This window comes from Periplaneta americana, chromosome 6 (genome assembly GCF_040183065.1).
Source record: "Periplaneta americana isolate PAMFEO1 chromosome 6, P.americana_PAMFEO1_priV1, whole genome shotgun sequence".
NCBI classification, from domain to species: Eukaryota; Metazoa; Arthropoda; class Insecta; order Blattodea; family Blattidae; genus Periplaneta; species Periplaneta americana.
In genome coordinates, this window is record NC_091122.1 from 79729659 (window position 1) to 79741970 (window position 12312).

The 12312-nt window shown below is 37.9% G+C and overlaps 1 protein-coding gene and 1 non-coding gene across 4 annotated transcripts in view; one reads left to right on the forward strand and one right to left on the reverse strand.

Moving 5' to 3' along the window:
* stol (voltage-dependent calcium channel subunit stolid) overlaps nucleotides 1-12312 on the forward strand; it is a 1833618-nt gene that overhangs the window by 1772648 nt on the left and 48658 nt on the right. The gene's annotated exons all lie outside the window — the stretch shown is intronic.
* On the reverse strand, nucleotides 11913-11986 carry TRNAM-CAU (transfer RNA methionine (anticodon CAU)). The gene has a single exon. It is a non-coding gene; the product is annotated as a tRNA-Met (tRNA).

Genomic DNA, 12312 nt, shown 5'->3' on the forward strand with positions numbered 1-12312 from the left:
AGCTGTTTGTAGTCCAGCGGTAAGATGTCTGACATCCATACCAGAGGTTGTGAGTTTGCCTTCCGGTACAGTAAAATTATTTTTATTTTATTTTTGTTTTCAATTAAATTATTAGTTTAAATGTGAAATTGCATTTGTTCATAAACTGCGTTATGCCTACCTTGTAAAAATATTATTCCCCATCATCTGTGGGCTATTAATAGGCGAGACCTGGCCTGAATAAACAAAAATACTTGTTTCACATCCTAAAAAACCGAACGCATATCAAACAAATAAATAATTAAATAAACAAACAACAAACAATTTGTTAATATATTACCAAAAAAGGCCTGTGGTGGGGACTAGTATCTCGTCCACAAACCACCTGCGTCAACAACTGTCCTCATTCTGCGCGGCATGGAGTCCACACAAGAAGAACAGGTCTAAATTCATGGCCACCTCCTCTCACGCCTCTAGAAATCTGTCCCACAATAAAATTCGTCAGCTGTCCGAATGGGCGGTTATTCTGCTCAATGATAGCGTAGGATCCGTTTCATATCTGGTGAATTTGGAGGGCAGTCGACCTGGTTGACATCACGCCTCCTCGTAAACCATCTTTGAATCCGATTGGCGGTGTGTACGGGTGTTTATCCTGCTGGAAGAAAAGTGTTCCTTCTGGATATCGTTCTCGGACAGAAGGGATCATTACATTTGCCAAAATGTGTTCGTAGACTTCTGCCGTAAACCGACCTTGGATGCGTTCCAGAAGTCCTGCCCTATCGTATGACATCCATCCCCAACACGCGACCCGACCTGTTAAGTCGTCTCTGGAAGCGTTCATCGTATCGATGGCCATCCATACGATAAACTAGAGCAGGACCATCGTTGCTACTGGAGACAATTACCTATCGGAGAAAATGACATTTCTCCAATCGAAGTCCTGTCGGAGAGTAGCATACGCTAGACGGTCCACGGCATGCTCCATCGTCAAATGTTCTCTCCTTACAGCTCGACGACACCGTATGACACTCTCTCTAAAACGTCTCCTCACGGCGCATGGGGGAACCTGGAAAGTTGAACGCCATCTTGAGTTGAGAGGCAGTTCTAAAGGGGTAGTTCTCAACTTCTCTCAATAACATGGCGTCCTCTTCCCTTGTAGAGATGCGCGGTCTTCCAGGAATGGGACGATTCACAACTTCACCATTCTCGATAAAAAATTTAGCCCACCGCTTAGCAGTTGACAATGGGACTGCAATCTCTCTGGCCACCATCGACGCAGAATAACTTAAGCGAACCAGGACAATGACTTGTTGACGGAGTTGTTGTCTCTCTGCCATCTTCAAGCGTAATGACGAGACAGGACGTTTTATTACCAGACAGGAATATTTCTTGCAAGAGAGAGTTTGGACATATTCTAAGAGATGCCGCCAAATAAATAAGCTTTGCGAGACATATATGATGCCAAATTTTTAATTAAAAAAAGAAGATTGTGGGAGATTCGAACCTTGAGCTACTGTTATTAACTCGTTTAATATACCAAGGATACCAAGGTCGTAACGACTTACGCTACTGAGACTGTTAATATCGTTTCGGCATAATATGTGCTTTTCCTATTCATATTCGCTTCGGTTGATTTTGTATTTATCAATTTTATTATTATTATTATTATTTCATACTTCAGAGGCACTGATGTATTTATAATCAACCCTCCATTCGATTTTATAACATATTTTAGACTCTTAAACAAATTACAGCAAATTTAAGTGGTTTTATTATGTGTTACCTAGTGAACTACAGCTTTGCCAAGACGAAAAATGTGCAATGTTATGTACGAGGGGTGTTCCGAAAGTAAGTTTCGTAATTTTTTTTAATGTGAAGATTGTACAGCAGGTGAAACAAACAATAGCTATAAGAAACTACACATGTTGCTGGTTCAACGACGGAATATTCCGTCAGCGGAGGGGGAATGACGCATGCGCAGATCACCGAGAAAGAGAGCGTAGCAGTCGAATGGCGTGCCCAAGTTTATGCGAGTAAAAATCACGATGGCAGACAGTTGTGTTCTGACAACATGGTCGCCAATGGAAGTGCGTGCTCTTATCCAGTATGAATGGGCACGTGGGAGTAGTGTGTCCGTCATCCATGAAAGCCTACAGACCTTGTATGGTGAAGAGGTCAGGTCTCGTCAAATGGTTGATCGCTGGTGTTGCATGTTCAGTGAAGGAAGGCAGAGTGTGGAGGATGAGGGTCGAAGTGGGCGTCCCTCCACATCCACAAATGAAAACAACATTGCTAGAGTACAGGACATGGTGTTAGTGGACAGGCGCATAACGGTATCAGAGGTGGCATCCACATTGCATATTGGTCGTGCTCAGGTCCATCACATGCTCCATGATGTGTTGGGTTACCGAAAAGTCTCTGCAAGATGGATGCCGAGAAACCTGACCCCAGATCACAAGAGTGCAAGAATGGGAATCAGCCTCAATCACACGATGCGGTACGCGCGAGAGGGAAATGAGTTCCTGTTCAAAGTCGTCACAGGCAATGAGACATGGGTGCACCACTTTACCCCAGAAACCAAGGCCGCCTCAATGACGTGGAAGCATCCCACTTCACCAGTGAAGAAAAAATTCAAAGTGACATCATCCTCCGCAGAAAAGGTTATGACCACAGTGAAAGGTGATATTCTCCTGGATTTCCTTCATGAAGGGACCATCAATGCCGCACGCTACTGCAACACTCTCACCAAACTCAGGTCCGCCATTCGACGAAAGAGACTGGGGCTCTTGAGTGAAGGTGTTGTGCTCTTGGACGACAACACAAGACCACACACAGCAAGGCTCACACAAGATCATATTCGTCACTTCGGATGGGAGAGATTGGATCACCCAGTTTACAGCCCTGATCTTGCCCCATCGGACTTTCACCTATTCTCTGCATTGAAAGCCGCACTTTCGGGACGTCACTTCCAAAACAATGATGAGATGGAGCAGGCTGTGCGACAATTCCTTGCATCGCAGGGCACCGAGTTTTACCAGAGTGGTTTCTTTAAACTGATTGGACGCTACGACACCTTGCACTATTTTTCGACATACTCGCCACCGACATGGAGACATTTGTCGTAGCATGCAATCAGTCTGAAGAAACCATTCTGGTACTCGTAAAACTTGATGTCATTACGAAAATTCACAACACCATCTCTGCTGAACTCCGCTCATATCTGCAACTAAATTTTTGTTTTCAGTATTCCTTGCGACATATCAGTATTCCATGCCAGGGGTGTCAACTACGGTATGCTTATCTGATAGCCTGCTATATTGTAGGGCAGAAAAATGCATTGCCATAAATAGACGTCACATTGAGCACTCCTATGAACAAGTGTTCAGATCTCAGAAAGTGAGCATTGTAGGACCTATGTCTATTAGATTTTTTCTGGTTTTGATGCATACCTCCTAAAATATTGGATACTTTTTTAACATCCTGTATATGCTACTTGTAGAAGTCGTGTGAAATTTTTGCCTACATACAAGTGGAATCCCATCAAGACTCACTCCAAATTTTAATTCCGTATCTGTACATACTACTAATCCATACTTATAAAACACAAAGTTGAGTAAGTAGCAAGTAAGACAATATTTTAAAAAGTAAAAATACAAAAATAGGGTGCTCCCTAGTAGCAGAAAAAGTATCTGGGCGGCGGCCTGGCCATTCTGGCACAACTACACTCCTGAATATTTCCAAAAATGTAAATGTCGAGCTTTAATGATGAATATCTTCAAGATGTCTTACTTCTAAATACCAATGAAGAGAACTCAGACATCGACAATATATTATTTTCAAAAACGCAGTTTACACTCCCCCTTACTTATGTGTGCATACACCTTTATACAAAAACCTGAAAATAAAACTGGTATCAGAAATAAAATTAAAATGCATACTAATAGTTCTTTTCTACGAAATACTTACTGAATATTACAAGGTTTGGATAAAAAGTAGCCTAGTGGCAACACTGCTGCTACGTCAGCCAACTAAGTCAGATAGCCTTAGTGTGTTGTGAAGCAAAAACGGAAGACCAGAAAAGTTATAGTCGCGACGTTGTTATTCCCGGCGTGACTCCTCCCCTTTGCTTACGTCTTAGGAAGTGAAGGCTCTATAAAGTCTAGGTAGGTAGGATCGTTCGCCATTTTTGTTCTTTCGTTGCCGAGCTACCATACGAGGAATCTATTTGCCACACTGTTAAACATTATCATGTCATAGCTCCTATGATAATAAATCAAACGCACTGTAATTCAGCAAATAATCGAGCGGCAAATAACGTCTTCGTGTGCTTTCTGCGAACGCCAACGAAAGAGCCAAAATGACGGGCGATTATATTAAGTATTTATCGAGCCTTAAGAAATGAATAACGTCTTCACCAGCGAATCATAAGACGCACACATTTAAATGTAGCCGACCTGCAACGTGATTGGCTGCCGGAAATTAGAGCGACGGGACTACAGTACAGCGAGTGTTATCGCTTGTACAATATACAAACAAATATGGCGACGGCTGTACTTCAGTACAGGAGGATAGTGCAAGCTCCCTAACAACATGTATACGAAGCCAGAACAAAGTTCGTGGATCAAAACTGAAGTTGGAAAACTGAAAACCACTAACTGTAACTTCACCCCTCATAACCCCAAATATTTTCCTAAGAACCTTATTCTCAAACACCCTTAATCTCTGTTCCTTTCTCAAAGTGAGAGCCCAAGTTTCACAACCATACAGAACAACCAGTAATATAACTGTTTCATAAATTCTAACTTTCAGATTTTTTGACAGCAGACTAGATTTTATTTTATTGGGTTATTTTACGACGCTGTATCAACATCTCAGGTTACTTAGCGTCTGAATGAAATGAAGGTGATAATGCCGGTGAAATGAGTCCGAGGTCCAGCACCGAAAGTTACCCAACATTTGCTCGTATTGGGTTGAGGGAAAACCCCAGAAAAGACCTCAACCAAGTAACTTGCCCCGACCGGGATTCGAACCCGGGCCATCAGGTTTCGCGGCCAGACGCGCTGACCGTTACTCCACAGGTATGGGCAGCAGACTAGATGACAAAAGTTTCTCAACCGAATAATAACAGGCATTTCCCATACTTATTCTGCGTTTAATTTCCTCCTGAGTGTCATTTATATTTGTTACTGTTGCTCCAAGATATTTCACTTTTTCCACCTTTTCGAAGAATAAATCTCCTATTTTTATATTTCCATTTCGTACAATATTTTGGTCTCGAGACATAATCATATACTTTGTCATTTCGGGATTTACTTCCAAACTATCACTTTACTTGCTTCAAGTAAAATTTCCGTGTTTTCCATAATCATTTGTGGATTTTCTTCTAACATATTCACATCACCCGCAAGACAAGAATCAGCTGATGTAACCCGTTCAATTCCAAACCCTCTCTGTTATCCTGATCTTTCCTAATGGCATATTCTAGAGCGAAGTTAAAAAGTAAAGGTGATAATGCATCTCCTCGCTTTAGCTCGCAGTGAATTGGAAAAGCATCAGACAGAAACTGGCCTATACGGACTCTACTGCAAGTTTCGCTGAGACATTTTGTAATTAGTCGAAATAGTTTCTTGGGAATACTAAATCAATAAGAATATCATATGAAACTACCCTCGTAACAGAGTCATATGCCTTTTTGAAATTTATGAATAACTGATGCACTGTACCCTTATACTCCCATTTTTTTCTTCAGTATCTGTCTAATACAAAAACTCTGATCAATAGTCGATCTATTACGCCTAAAACCACACTGATGATACCCAATAATTTCATCTACGTATATTATGAAGTTAATCTTCTCAAAAGAATATTGGGCAAAATTTTGTAGGACGTCACTAAAGGTGATGATATTCTTCGAAAGTTACTACAGTTAGTCTTGAGTCCTTTCTTAAAAATAGGTACAATGATGGACTCCTTCCACTGTTCTGGTACAATTTCCTTTTCCCTAATAGCAAGTACAAGCTTATAAATTTCGCTAGATAATGCGCTTCCACCATCTTGTATTAATTCTGCTAGAATTTGATCAATACCTGGAGACTTGTACTTTTTCAGATTTTCTATCGCAATTTCGACTTCAGAGAGTGTATGTTCGGATATAAATGGGTCAGCAGTTTGTATTTCAATTTCGTTCCAATCATTTCTATTTGTCCTACGTACATTTAGTAGTTCGTCGCTCGAGTTCTTAATGGTTCTAAGTCCAATTTTTTTTTAAACTGAGTTATTGTATCCATGCGAGACTTATGGACATAAAGAATATAAATTTTTCATAAAAGAATGAATATGTAGTAAAAAAAAAAGTTTAAATTTACAATTCGTTTTAGTTCTATCTCCCAACGTAAGAGTAATTTGAATTCTTAATGGTTGTATCTCCAAACTCCAATCATAGTACAGTATACAGTCATGTAATTATGTAAAAAAAATGGCTGCAATGGAGATGAACAAGAGCGTAACGCTGGAAGGAAAGGACGATACTATAACTTGTATTATTTTGAAGTTAACGATGAGTTACTGAGAGTGTGTAAAGAATATTTCTTAGCACCCTTGATATTAGCCAGAAAAGGCTTTATCATAGTTTTGATAATGTAATAAATGCAGAAACTGGTGTACCTCATTTCCCCATCAAAGGAAAACACACTAACAAAGGTATTCCACAAGAACAACTCGATAAAGTTCGAGAGCATATAAAGTCATTTCCAGTAATTGATTCTCATTACTGTCGAGCCTCATCAAGTCGTCATTATCTGGATTCAAATTTGAATATATCACGCATGTATTCACTGTACAAAGAGTATTCAAGCCAACCTGTTGAAGAGAATATTTATAGAGAGGTTTTTTTGTACAGAGTTTAACCTCAGTTTCTTCAAGCCTAAGAAAGACAGGTGTGAAGCAAGAAAAAGATAGGAATAAAGAGGATTTTAAAACAGTAGATTAAACCACAGCATTAGTTTGTTATGACTTAGAAAATGCTTTTGCAGTAACTAAAGCAAACGTATCAAATTTTTTCTATAAAAGAAAACAAAACTGTTATAATTTAACAGCTCTTTGTTTTGTGGATAGAAAAACGTACTGCTCAATTTGGAATGAATCTCAGTCCGGGAGAGCCAGGAATAATATTGCTAGTGCTCTGGTTTCAATTATCAATAAAATCTGTGTAAACAATCCCAAGGTTACAAAATTGAAACTTTGGTCCGACTCATGTGTTCTGCAAAATAGAAATAGTATCATGTCAATAGCCCTCTTGCACTTTTTAAGTAACAATCAGAAAATAATGAGCATAGAACAAAAGTTTTCAGAACCCGGCCATAGTCTTGTACAAGAGATTGATGCAGTGCACAGTGTCATTGAAAACAAACTAAAATTTACAGAAATATTCAGTCCAGTATCATTAATAAGAAACCTTAAAGCAATTCAGACTCTCAAAGTCCACTTAATTGTACATGAAATGATGACGAAAGACTTTTTTTAACTGTAAGATGGCTATTTCGAAAGGCATGAATTTCTCTACTATACCTTACTGTAAAGTTAAACATATTGTTTACAATAAATAAAATATTTTTGTAATCAAGTATAGGTTAAACTATAACAGTGAATTTGTTAATGTAAAGCTTTTTAAAGAAAAATCAACAACAGCACATTTGTAACTTCACTATAACAATTGTTATAGCATTCATAACCTACAATCACTGTTTTCTCAGAATCAAGTTTTGTGGAGTTAGAACAGTTAAGAACTCGAGCGACGAGTTGTCTAAAATAGTTTTTTCATCTGTTCAGGATTGAATGAGGGTCTGCAAGCAAGTCTCCATTCTCATCCTTGATCACTTTTACCCTTGCCTGATATACATTCTTAAATTCCTTTATGCCCTTATATAAGTCTCTAACGTTTTCTCTTACTATTTGTTTCTACTTCATTCAGTTTTCCCCTCAAGTAATCTCTCTTTTTATTCCTAAGTGTGCGACTTGCTTCCTGTATTTCATTGAAATAATTATCTCTATTCGCCTCATCTGGATCCTGTAAGAATTTCAATTCTGCCTTTTTCCTTCTTTCTACTACCATGTAACAATCTTAATGAAACCACGGTTTATTTTTCTTAGTTTCATAATAACCTAGGCTCTGCTCTGCGTTTTGATACTATCTCTGATATTTTCCCATGCGCTATTAACATCTAACTCTTTCTCAACTTCGTCGGAGCTTTCTAAAGTGGCAAACCTATTTGAAATTTCTACATGATAATGTTACTTAGTTTCCTCGTCCTTTGATTTCAGGATATTGAATCTACTAATATTAACTTGTTGCTCTACTCCCTTGGCTACTGACAGTCTTTCTCTTAATTCTCCAATTACCAAATAATGGTCAGTCTGCCCCCCTGAAAGTTCGAATGTCTGCTATACTAGTATGTCTCCATTTTTCTATCAAGATATGTTCTATTTGGTTGTGTGTCAATCCATCTGGAGAAGTCCAAGTATATTTTATGTATGTCCTTATGGGGAAATGTTGTACTCTTGACAATTAAATTTTTGACGTGGCAAATTTGACTAACCTAAATCCATTGTCATTACTAGTCACGTGTAGGCTCTCTTTTAAAATATTCGGTTTAAAAATATTCTCCTGTCCTACTTTAGTATTGAAATCCCTCAATAAAATTTGTATGTGATGTCTAGATAACTGATCAAAAGTGTGTTCCAATTCCTTATAGAAGCTATTCTTTATATGGTCGTCTTTCTCTCCTGTAGTGATGTGAGTATTTATAACTATATCGCACAATCTACCCTTAATTAATAAATACAATAACCTGTCACTGATAAATTCGACCTTTTTTATTGCTGATTTTATTCTTTTATGAACAAAGAATCCTGTTCCTAATTGGTGATTATTGTTTTCTTTTAGTTGGTTATTTAACGACGCTGTATCAACTACGAGGTTATTTAGCATCGATGAGATTGGTGATAGCGAGATGGTATTTGGCGAGATGAGGCCGAGGATTCGCCATAGATTACCTGGCATTCACCTTACGGTTGGGGAAAACCTCGGAAAAAACCCAACCAGGTAATCAGCCCAAGCGTGTATCGAACCCGCGCCAGAGCGCAACTTCAGACCGGCAGGCAAGCACCTTAACCGACTGAGCCACGCCGGTGGCCTAATTATTGTTTCCATTCCCATAATACAACAAGTAATTTCTTGTTTGTGATATGCCACTCCCATCTAACATAACCTCTTGTACTTCCACGAAGTCTGTTCTATATCTAGCTAGTTCTTTTGCTACTAATGTTACCCCTCCTGTTCTATAAAGACTAGTTACATTCCAAGTACCAAATCTCATAACCTTATTCCTTTGCTGTGGTCGTGCGAGAGAATCAGTCCCATTCAGAGGCTTATTGTATGGTTTCGTAACAAGCTGTTTTTTTACAGTGATGGGTTGTTATCCCTTCTCCTAACCCCCAAGCTGGAGGACCACCCCTTATCGACTGTCTACGACTGCTCTTTCAATATATTCGCAGCTACTCTCCATATCTGGAGGCCATCTCCTCTATCCACAACCTGAAGACGCACCAAGTCGTGGTGATAGGGACCCACAATACATGGCGACGTTGGCTTATATATTCTAAATATCGAGATAGGGTATATTGTTTCACTTGCCTACTATTTTCGATCTCATTATCTTCTCAGGGATGTAATGGCTGGAATAACCTTAGTACCGGTAGTCATCTAAAATCCCATGAAAATATTCCAGACTATTCAGTTTTAATTCAAGATTTCAGTTCTGTGAAAAGTAGAAAAATGAAACGAGTTTTGATTTAGTGTGCAAAGATTTTGTTTCATTTAAAAAATATTAACCTAATAGATTACTGTGATTTGTCTATGTGTAAGAAGGTTTTTTGTAAGACTAAAAATGAAGGCATGGTCAGAATTCGGCTTCATAATATGGTGAGTACTTTAAATATAGGTACTACTACTTCTGTTATTATTATTATTATTATTATTATTATTATTATTATTATTATTATTATTATTATTATATTGATATAGGGCCTTGAATACAGGTATGCCTAAGGCCTTGCAAATCCTAGCGCCGCCACTGTACACACGTAATTCAATTACTGTACATAATAACAAGGTGCACAATATTAAGTGGAATACCAATAATCTATGTTACATGTAAGCATAGACATAATATCTTGTTTTTTTAATTAAATTAGTATAATTTTAACATGAACATACAATTGTAAATAGGTTAAGTTTTACAGAATTTTTTTAAATTTTAAAATGGTTCACATTGAAAGAAGAAGAGATTCTTGCAGTAATGCTTTTAACAAATTCAAATATACAAAACAATTGAATTATGTAACCTAAAGTTGAACCTATGTAAAATATTTATATTTGATATATTAGTAATGTTTAGGTGAGGAGTTTGGACTTTTTCCATTGCTGGTTGTCAGAATCAAAAAATTAAGGCACAACATTTCAAAGGGTGGTTCTCCCTTTGTATTCAGGTGGAAGGAAGGAAGGAGAGAAGAGAAAAACCTACTGTTGGGATCGTTACGTACAGCTATATAATTTTAACATGAACATACAATTGTAAATAGGTTAAGTTTTGCAGAATTTTTAAAATTTTAAAATGGTTCACATTGAAAGATGAAGAGATTCTTGCAGTAATGCTTTTAACAAATTCAAATATACAAAACAATTGAATCATGTAACCTAAAGTTGAACCTATGTAAAATATTTATATTTGATATATTATTAATGTTTAGGTGAGGAGTTTGGACTTTTTTCATTGCTGGTTGTCACAATCAAAAAATTAAGACACAACATTTCAAAGGGTGGTTCTCCCTTCGTCTTCAGGTGGAAGGAAGGAGAGAAGAGAAAAACCTACTGTTGGGATCATTACGTACAGCTATTCTGTATACAGAATAGCTGTACGTAACGATCCCAACAGTAGGTTTGGAAGAGTCCACTAGCATATTGTGATGGGCCAGCGGGGGTTGTTAGTTAAAAAGGACAAACCAATAAATAATTAAACGTGTTCGGTACAAGCGATGGGAACATAGTTCAGGCAAATGCCGGGGCCCTCCAGTATCGTGTCGGTGAACGTTAATGCGGAAAACCAATATTCTATTATATAAAAGTCAAATATTTACATATGAAATGGTAATTTGTATTAATTCTACTATTGTTGAGTTAATATGTCAAATTTATGTAACAAATATTCTTACAAAATTTTATAGTGCCCGTATGTATCTACGAATAATTTTTCATAATAATAAAAAGTAATCAGACTCACTTAATCTGACGGGCCCTTATTGCTCACGGGCCCATAATCACTCGGCCCTTTTGCCCTCCCTTCTCAGTGGCCCTGGTTTTTGTACTTCCATTACCGGAAAATCTGCCAGAGCTATGCTCCTGCATCATCATCGCCATCGCTGCAATCTAAATGGATATACTTAGCCTGTGTGAGATGAATTGGACTACCAGCTTGATGTCTGCAGGGTCACAAGGGAACCCATATCGAGAATCTGTAAAGTATGTTTAAAAACTTGGAGAGTTGCTCCATACACTCAATTGTTTAAAAATTTTCTACATTCAATCATTTGTCCACAAATAATTTTCATAACCAGGGAAGTCATTTATACTCACGCTTTATTACTATTATTACTATTATTATTATTATTATTATTATTATTATTATTATTATTATTATTAGTGGATACACCAAACCCGACGAGAATTAGCTGAAAATGACAACCTGTACTCACTCAATCTACTACTGTACAACAGACAGATGAAAAAAACTGCAAATACATAGATAAGATCACATACGACGTGATGTTGTCACTACAACATGTTTCGCTGGCAATTAATATTTGAGGATAAAAATTCGCTCCGACACCGGGGATCGAACCCGGGGTCCTTGGTTCTATGTACCAAGCGCTCTGACCACTGAGCTACGCCGAATTCAATCCACAGCACTGGACCGAACCCTCCTCCTTGAATGTTTCCCTTTTGGCCTGACTCCAAGTTAGGCATATATGTTGACGTTTGATGTTCAAGTCAACTGCCATTATACAAGGGGCGCACTCAGCTGAGTGACTTATTTGGCCGGGATTCCGCAGTTAAGTGCACAGTAATCTGTACAGAAATATGCACTGTTGGCTATGAGAATATTAAAGATATTTTTATTAATTTGTCCTACAGAATAATATCTGTAATATTGACAATTAATTTTTTTTCTCCTCAAATATTAATTGTCAATATTACAGATATTATTCTGTAAGACAAAT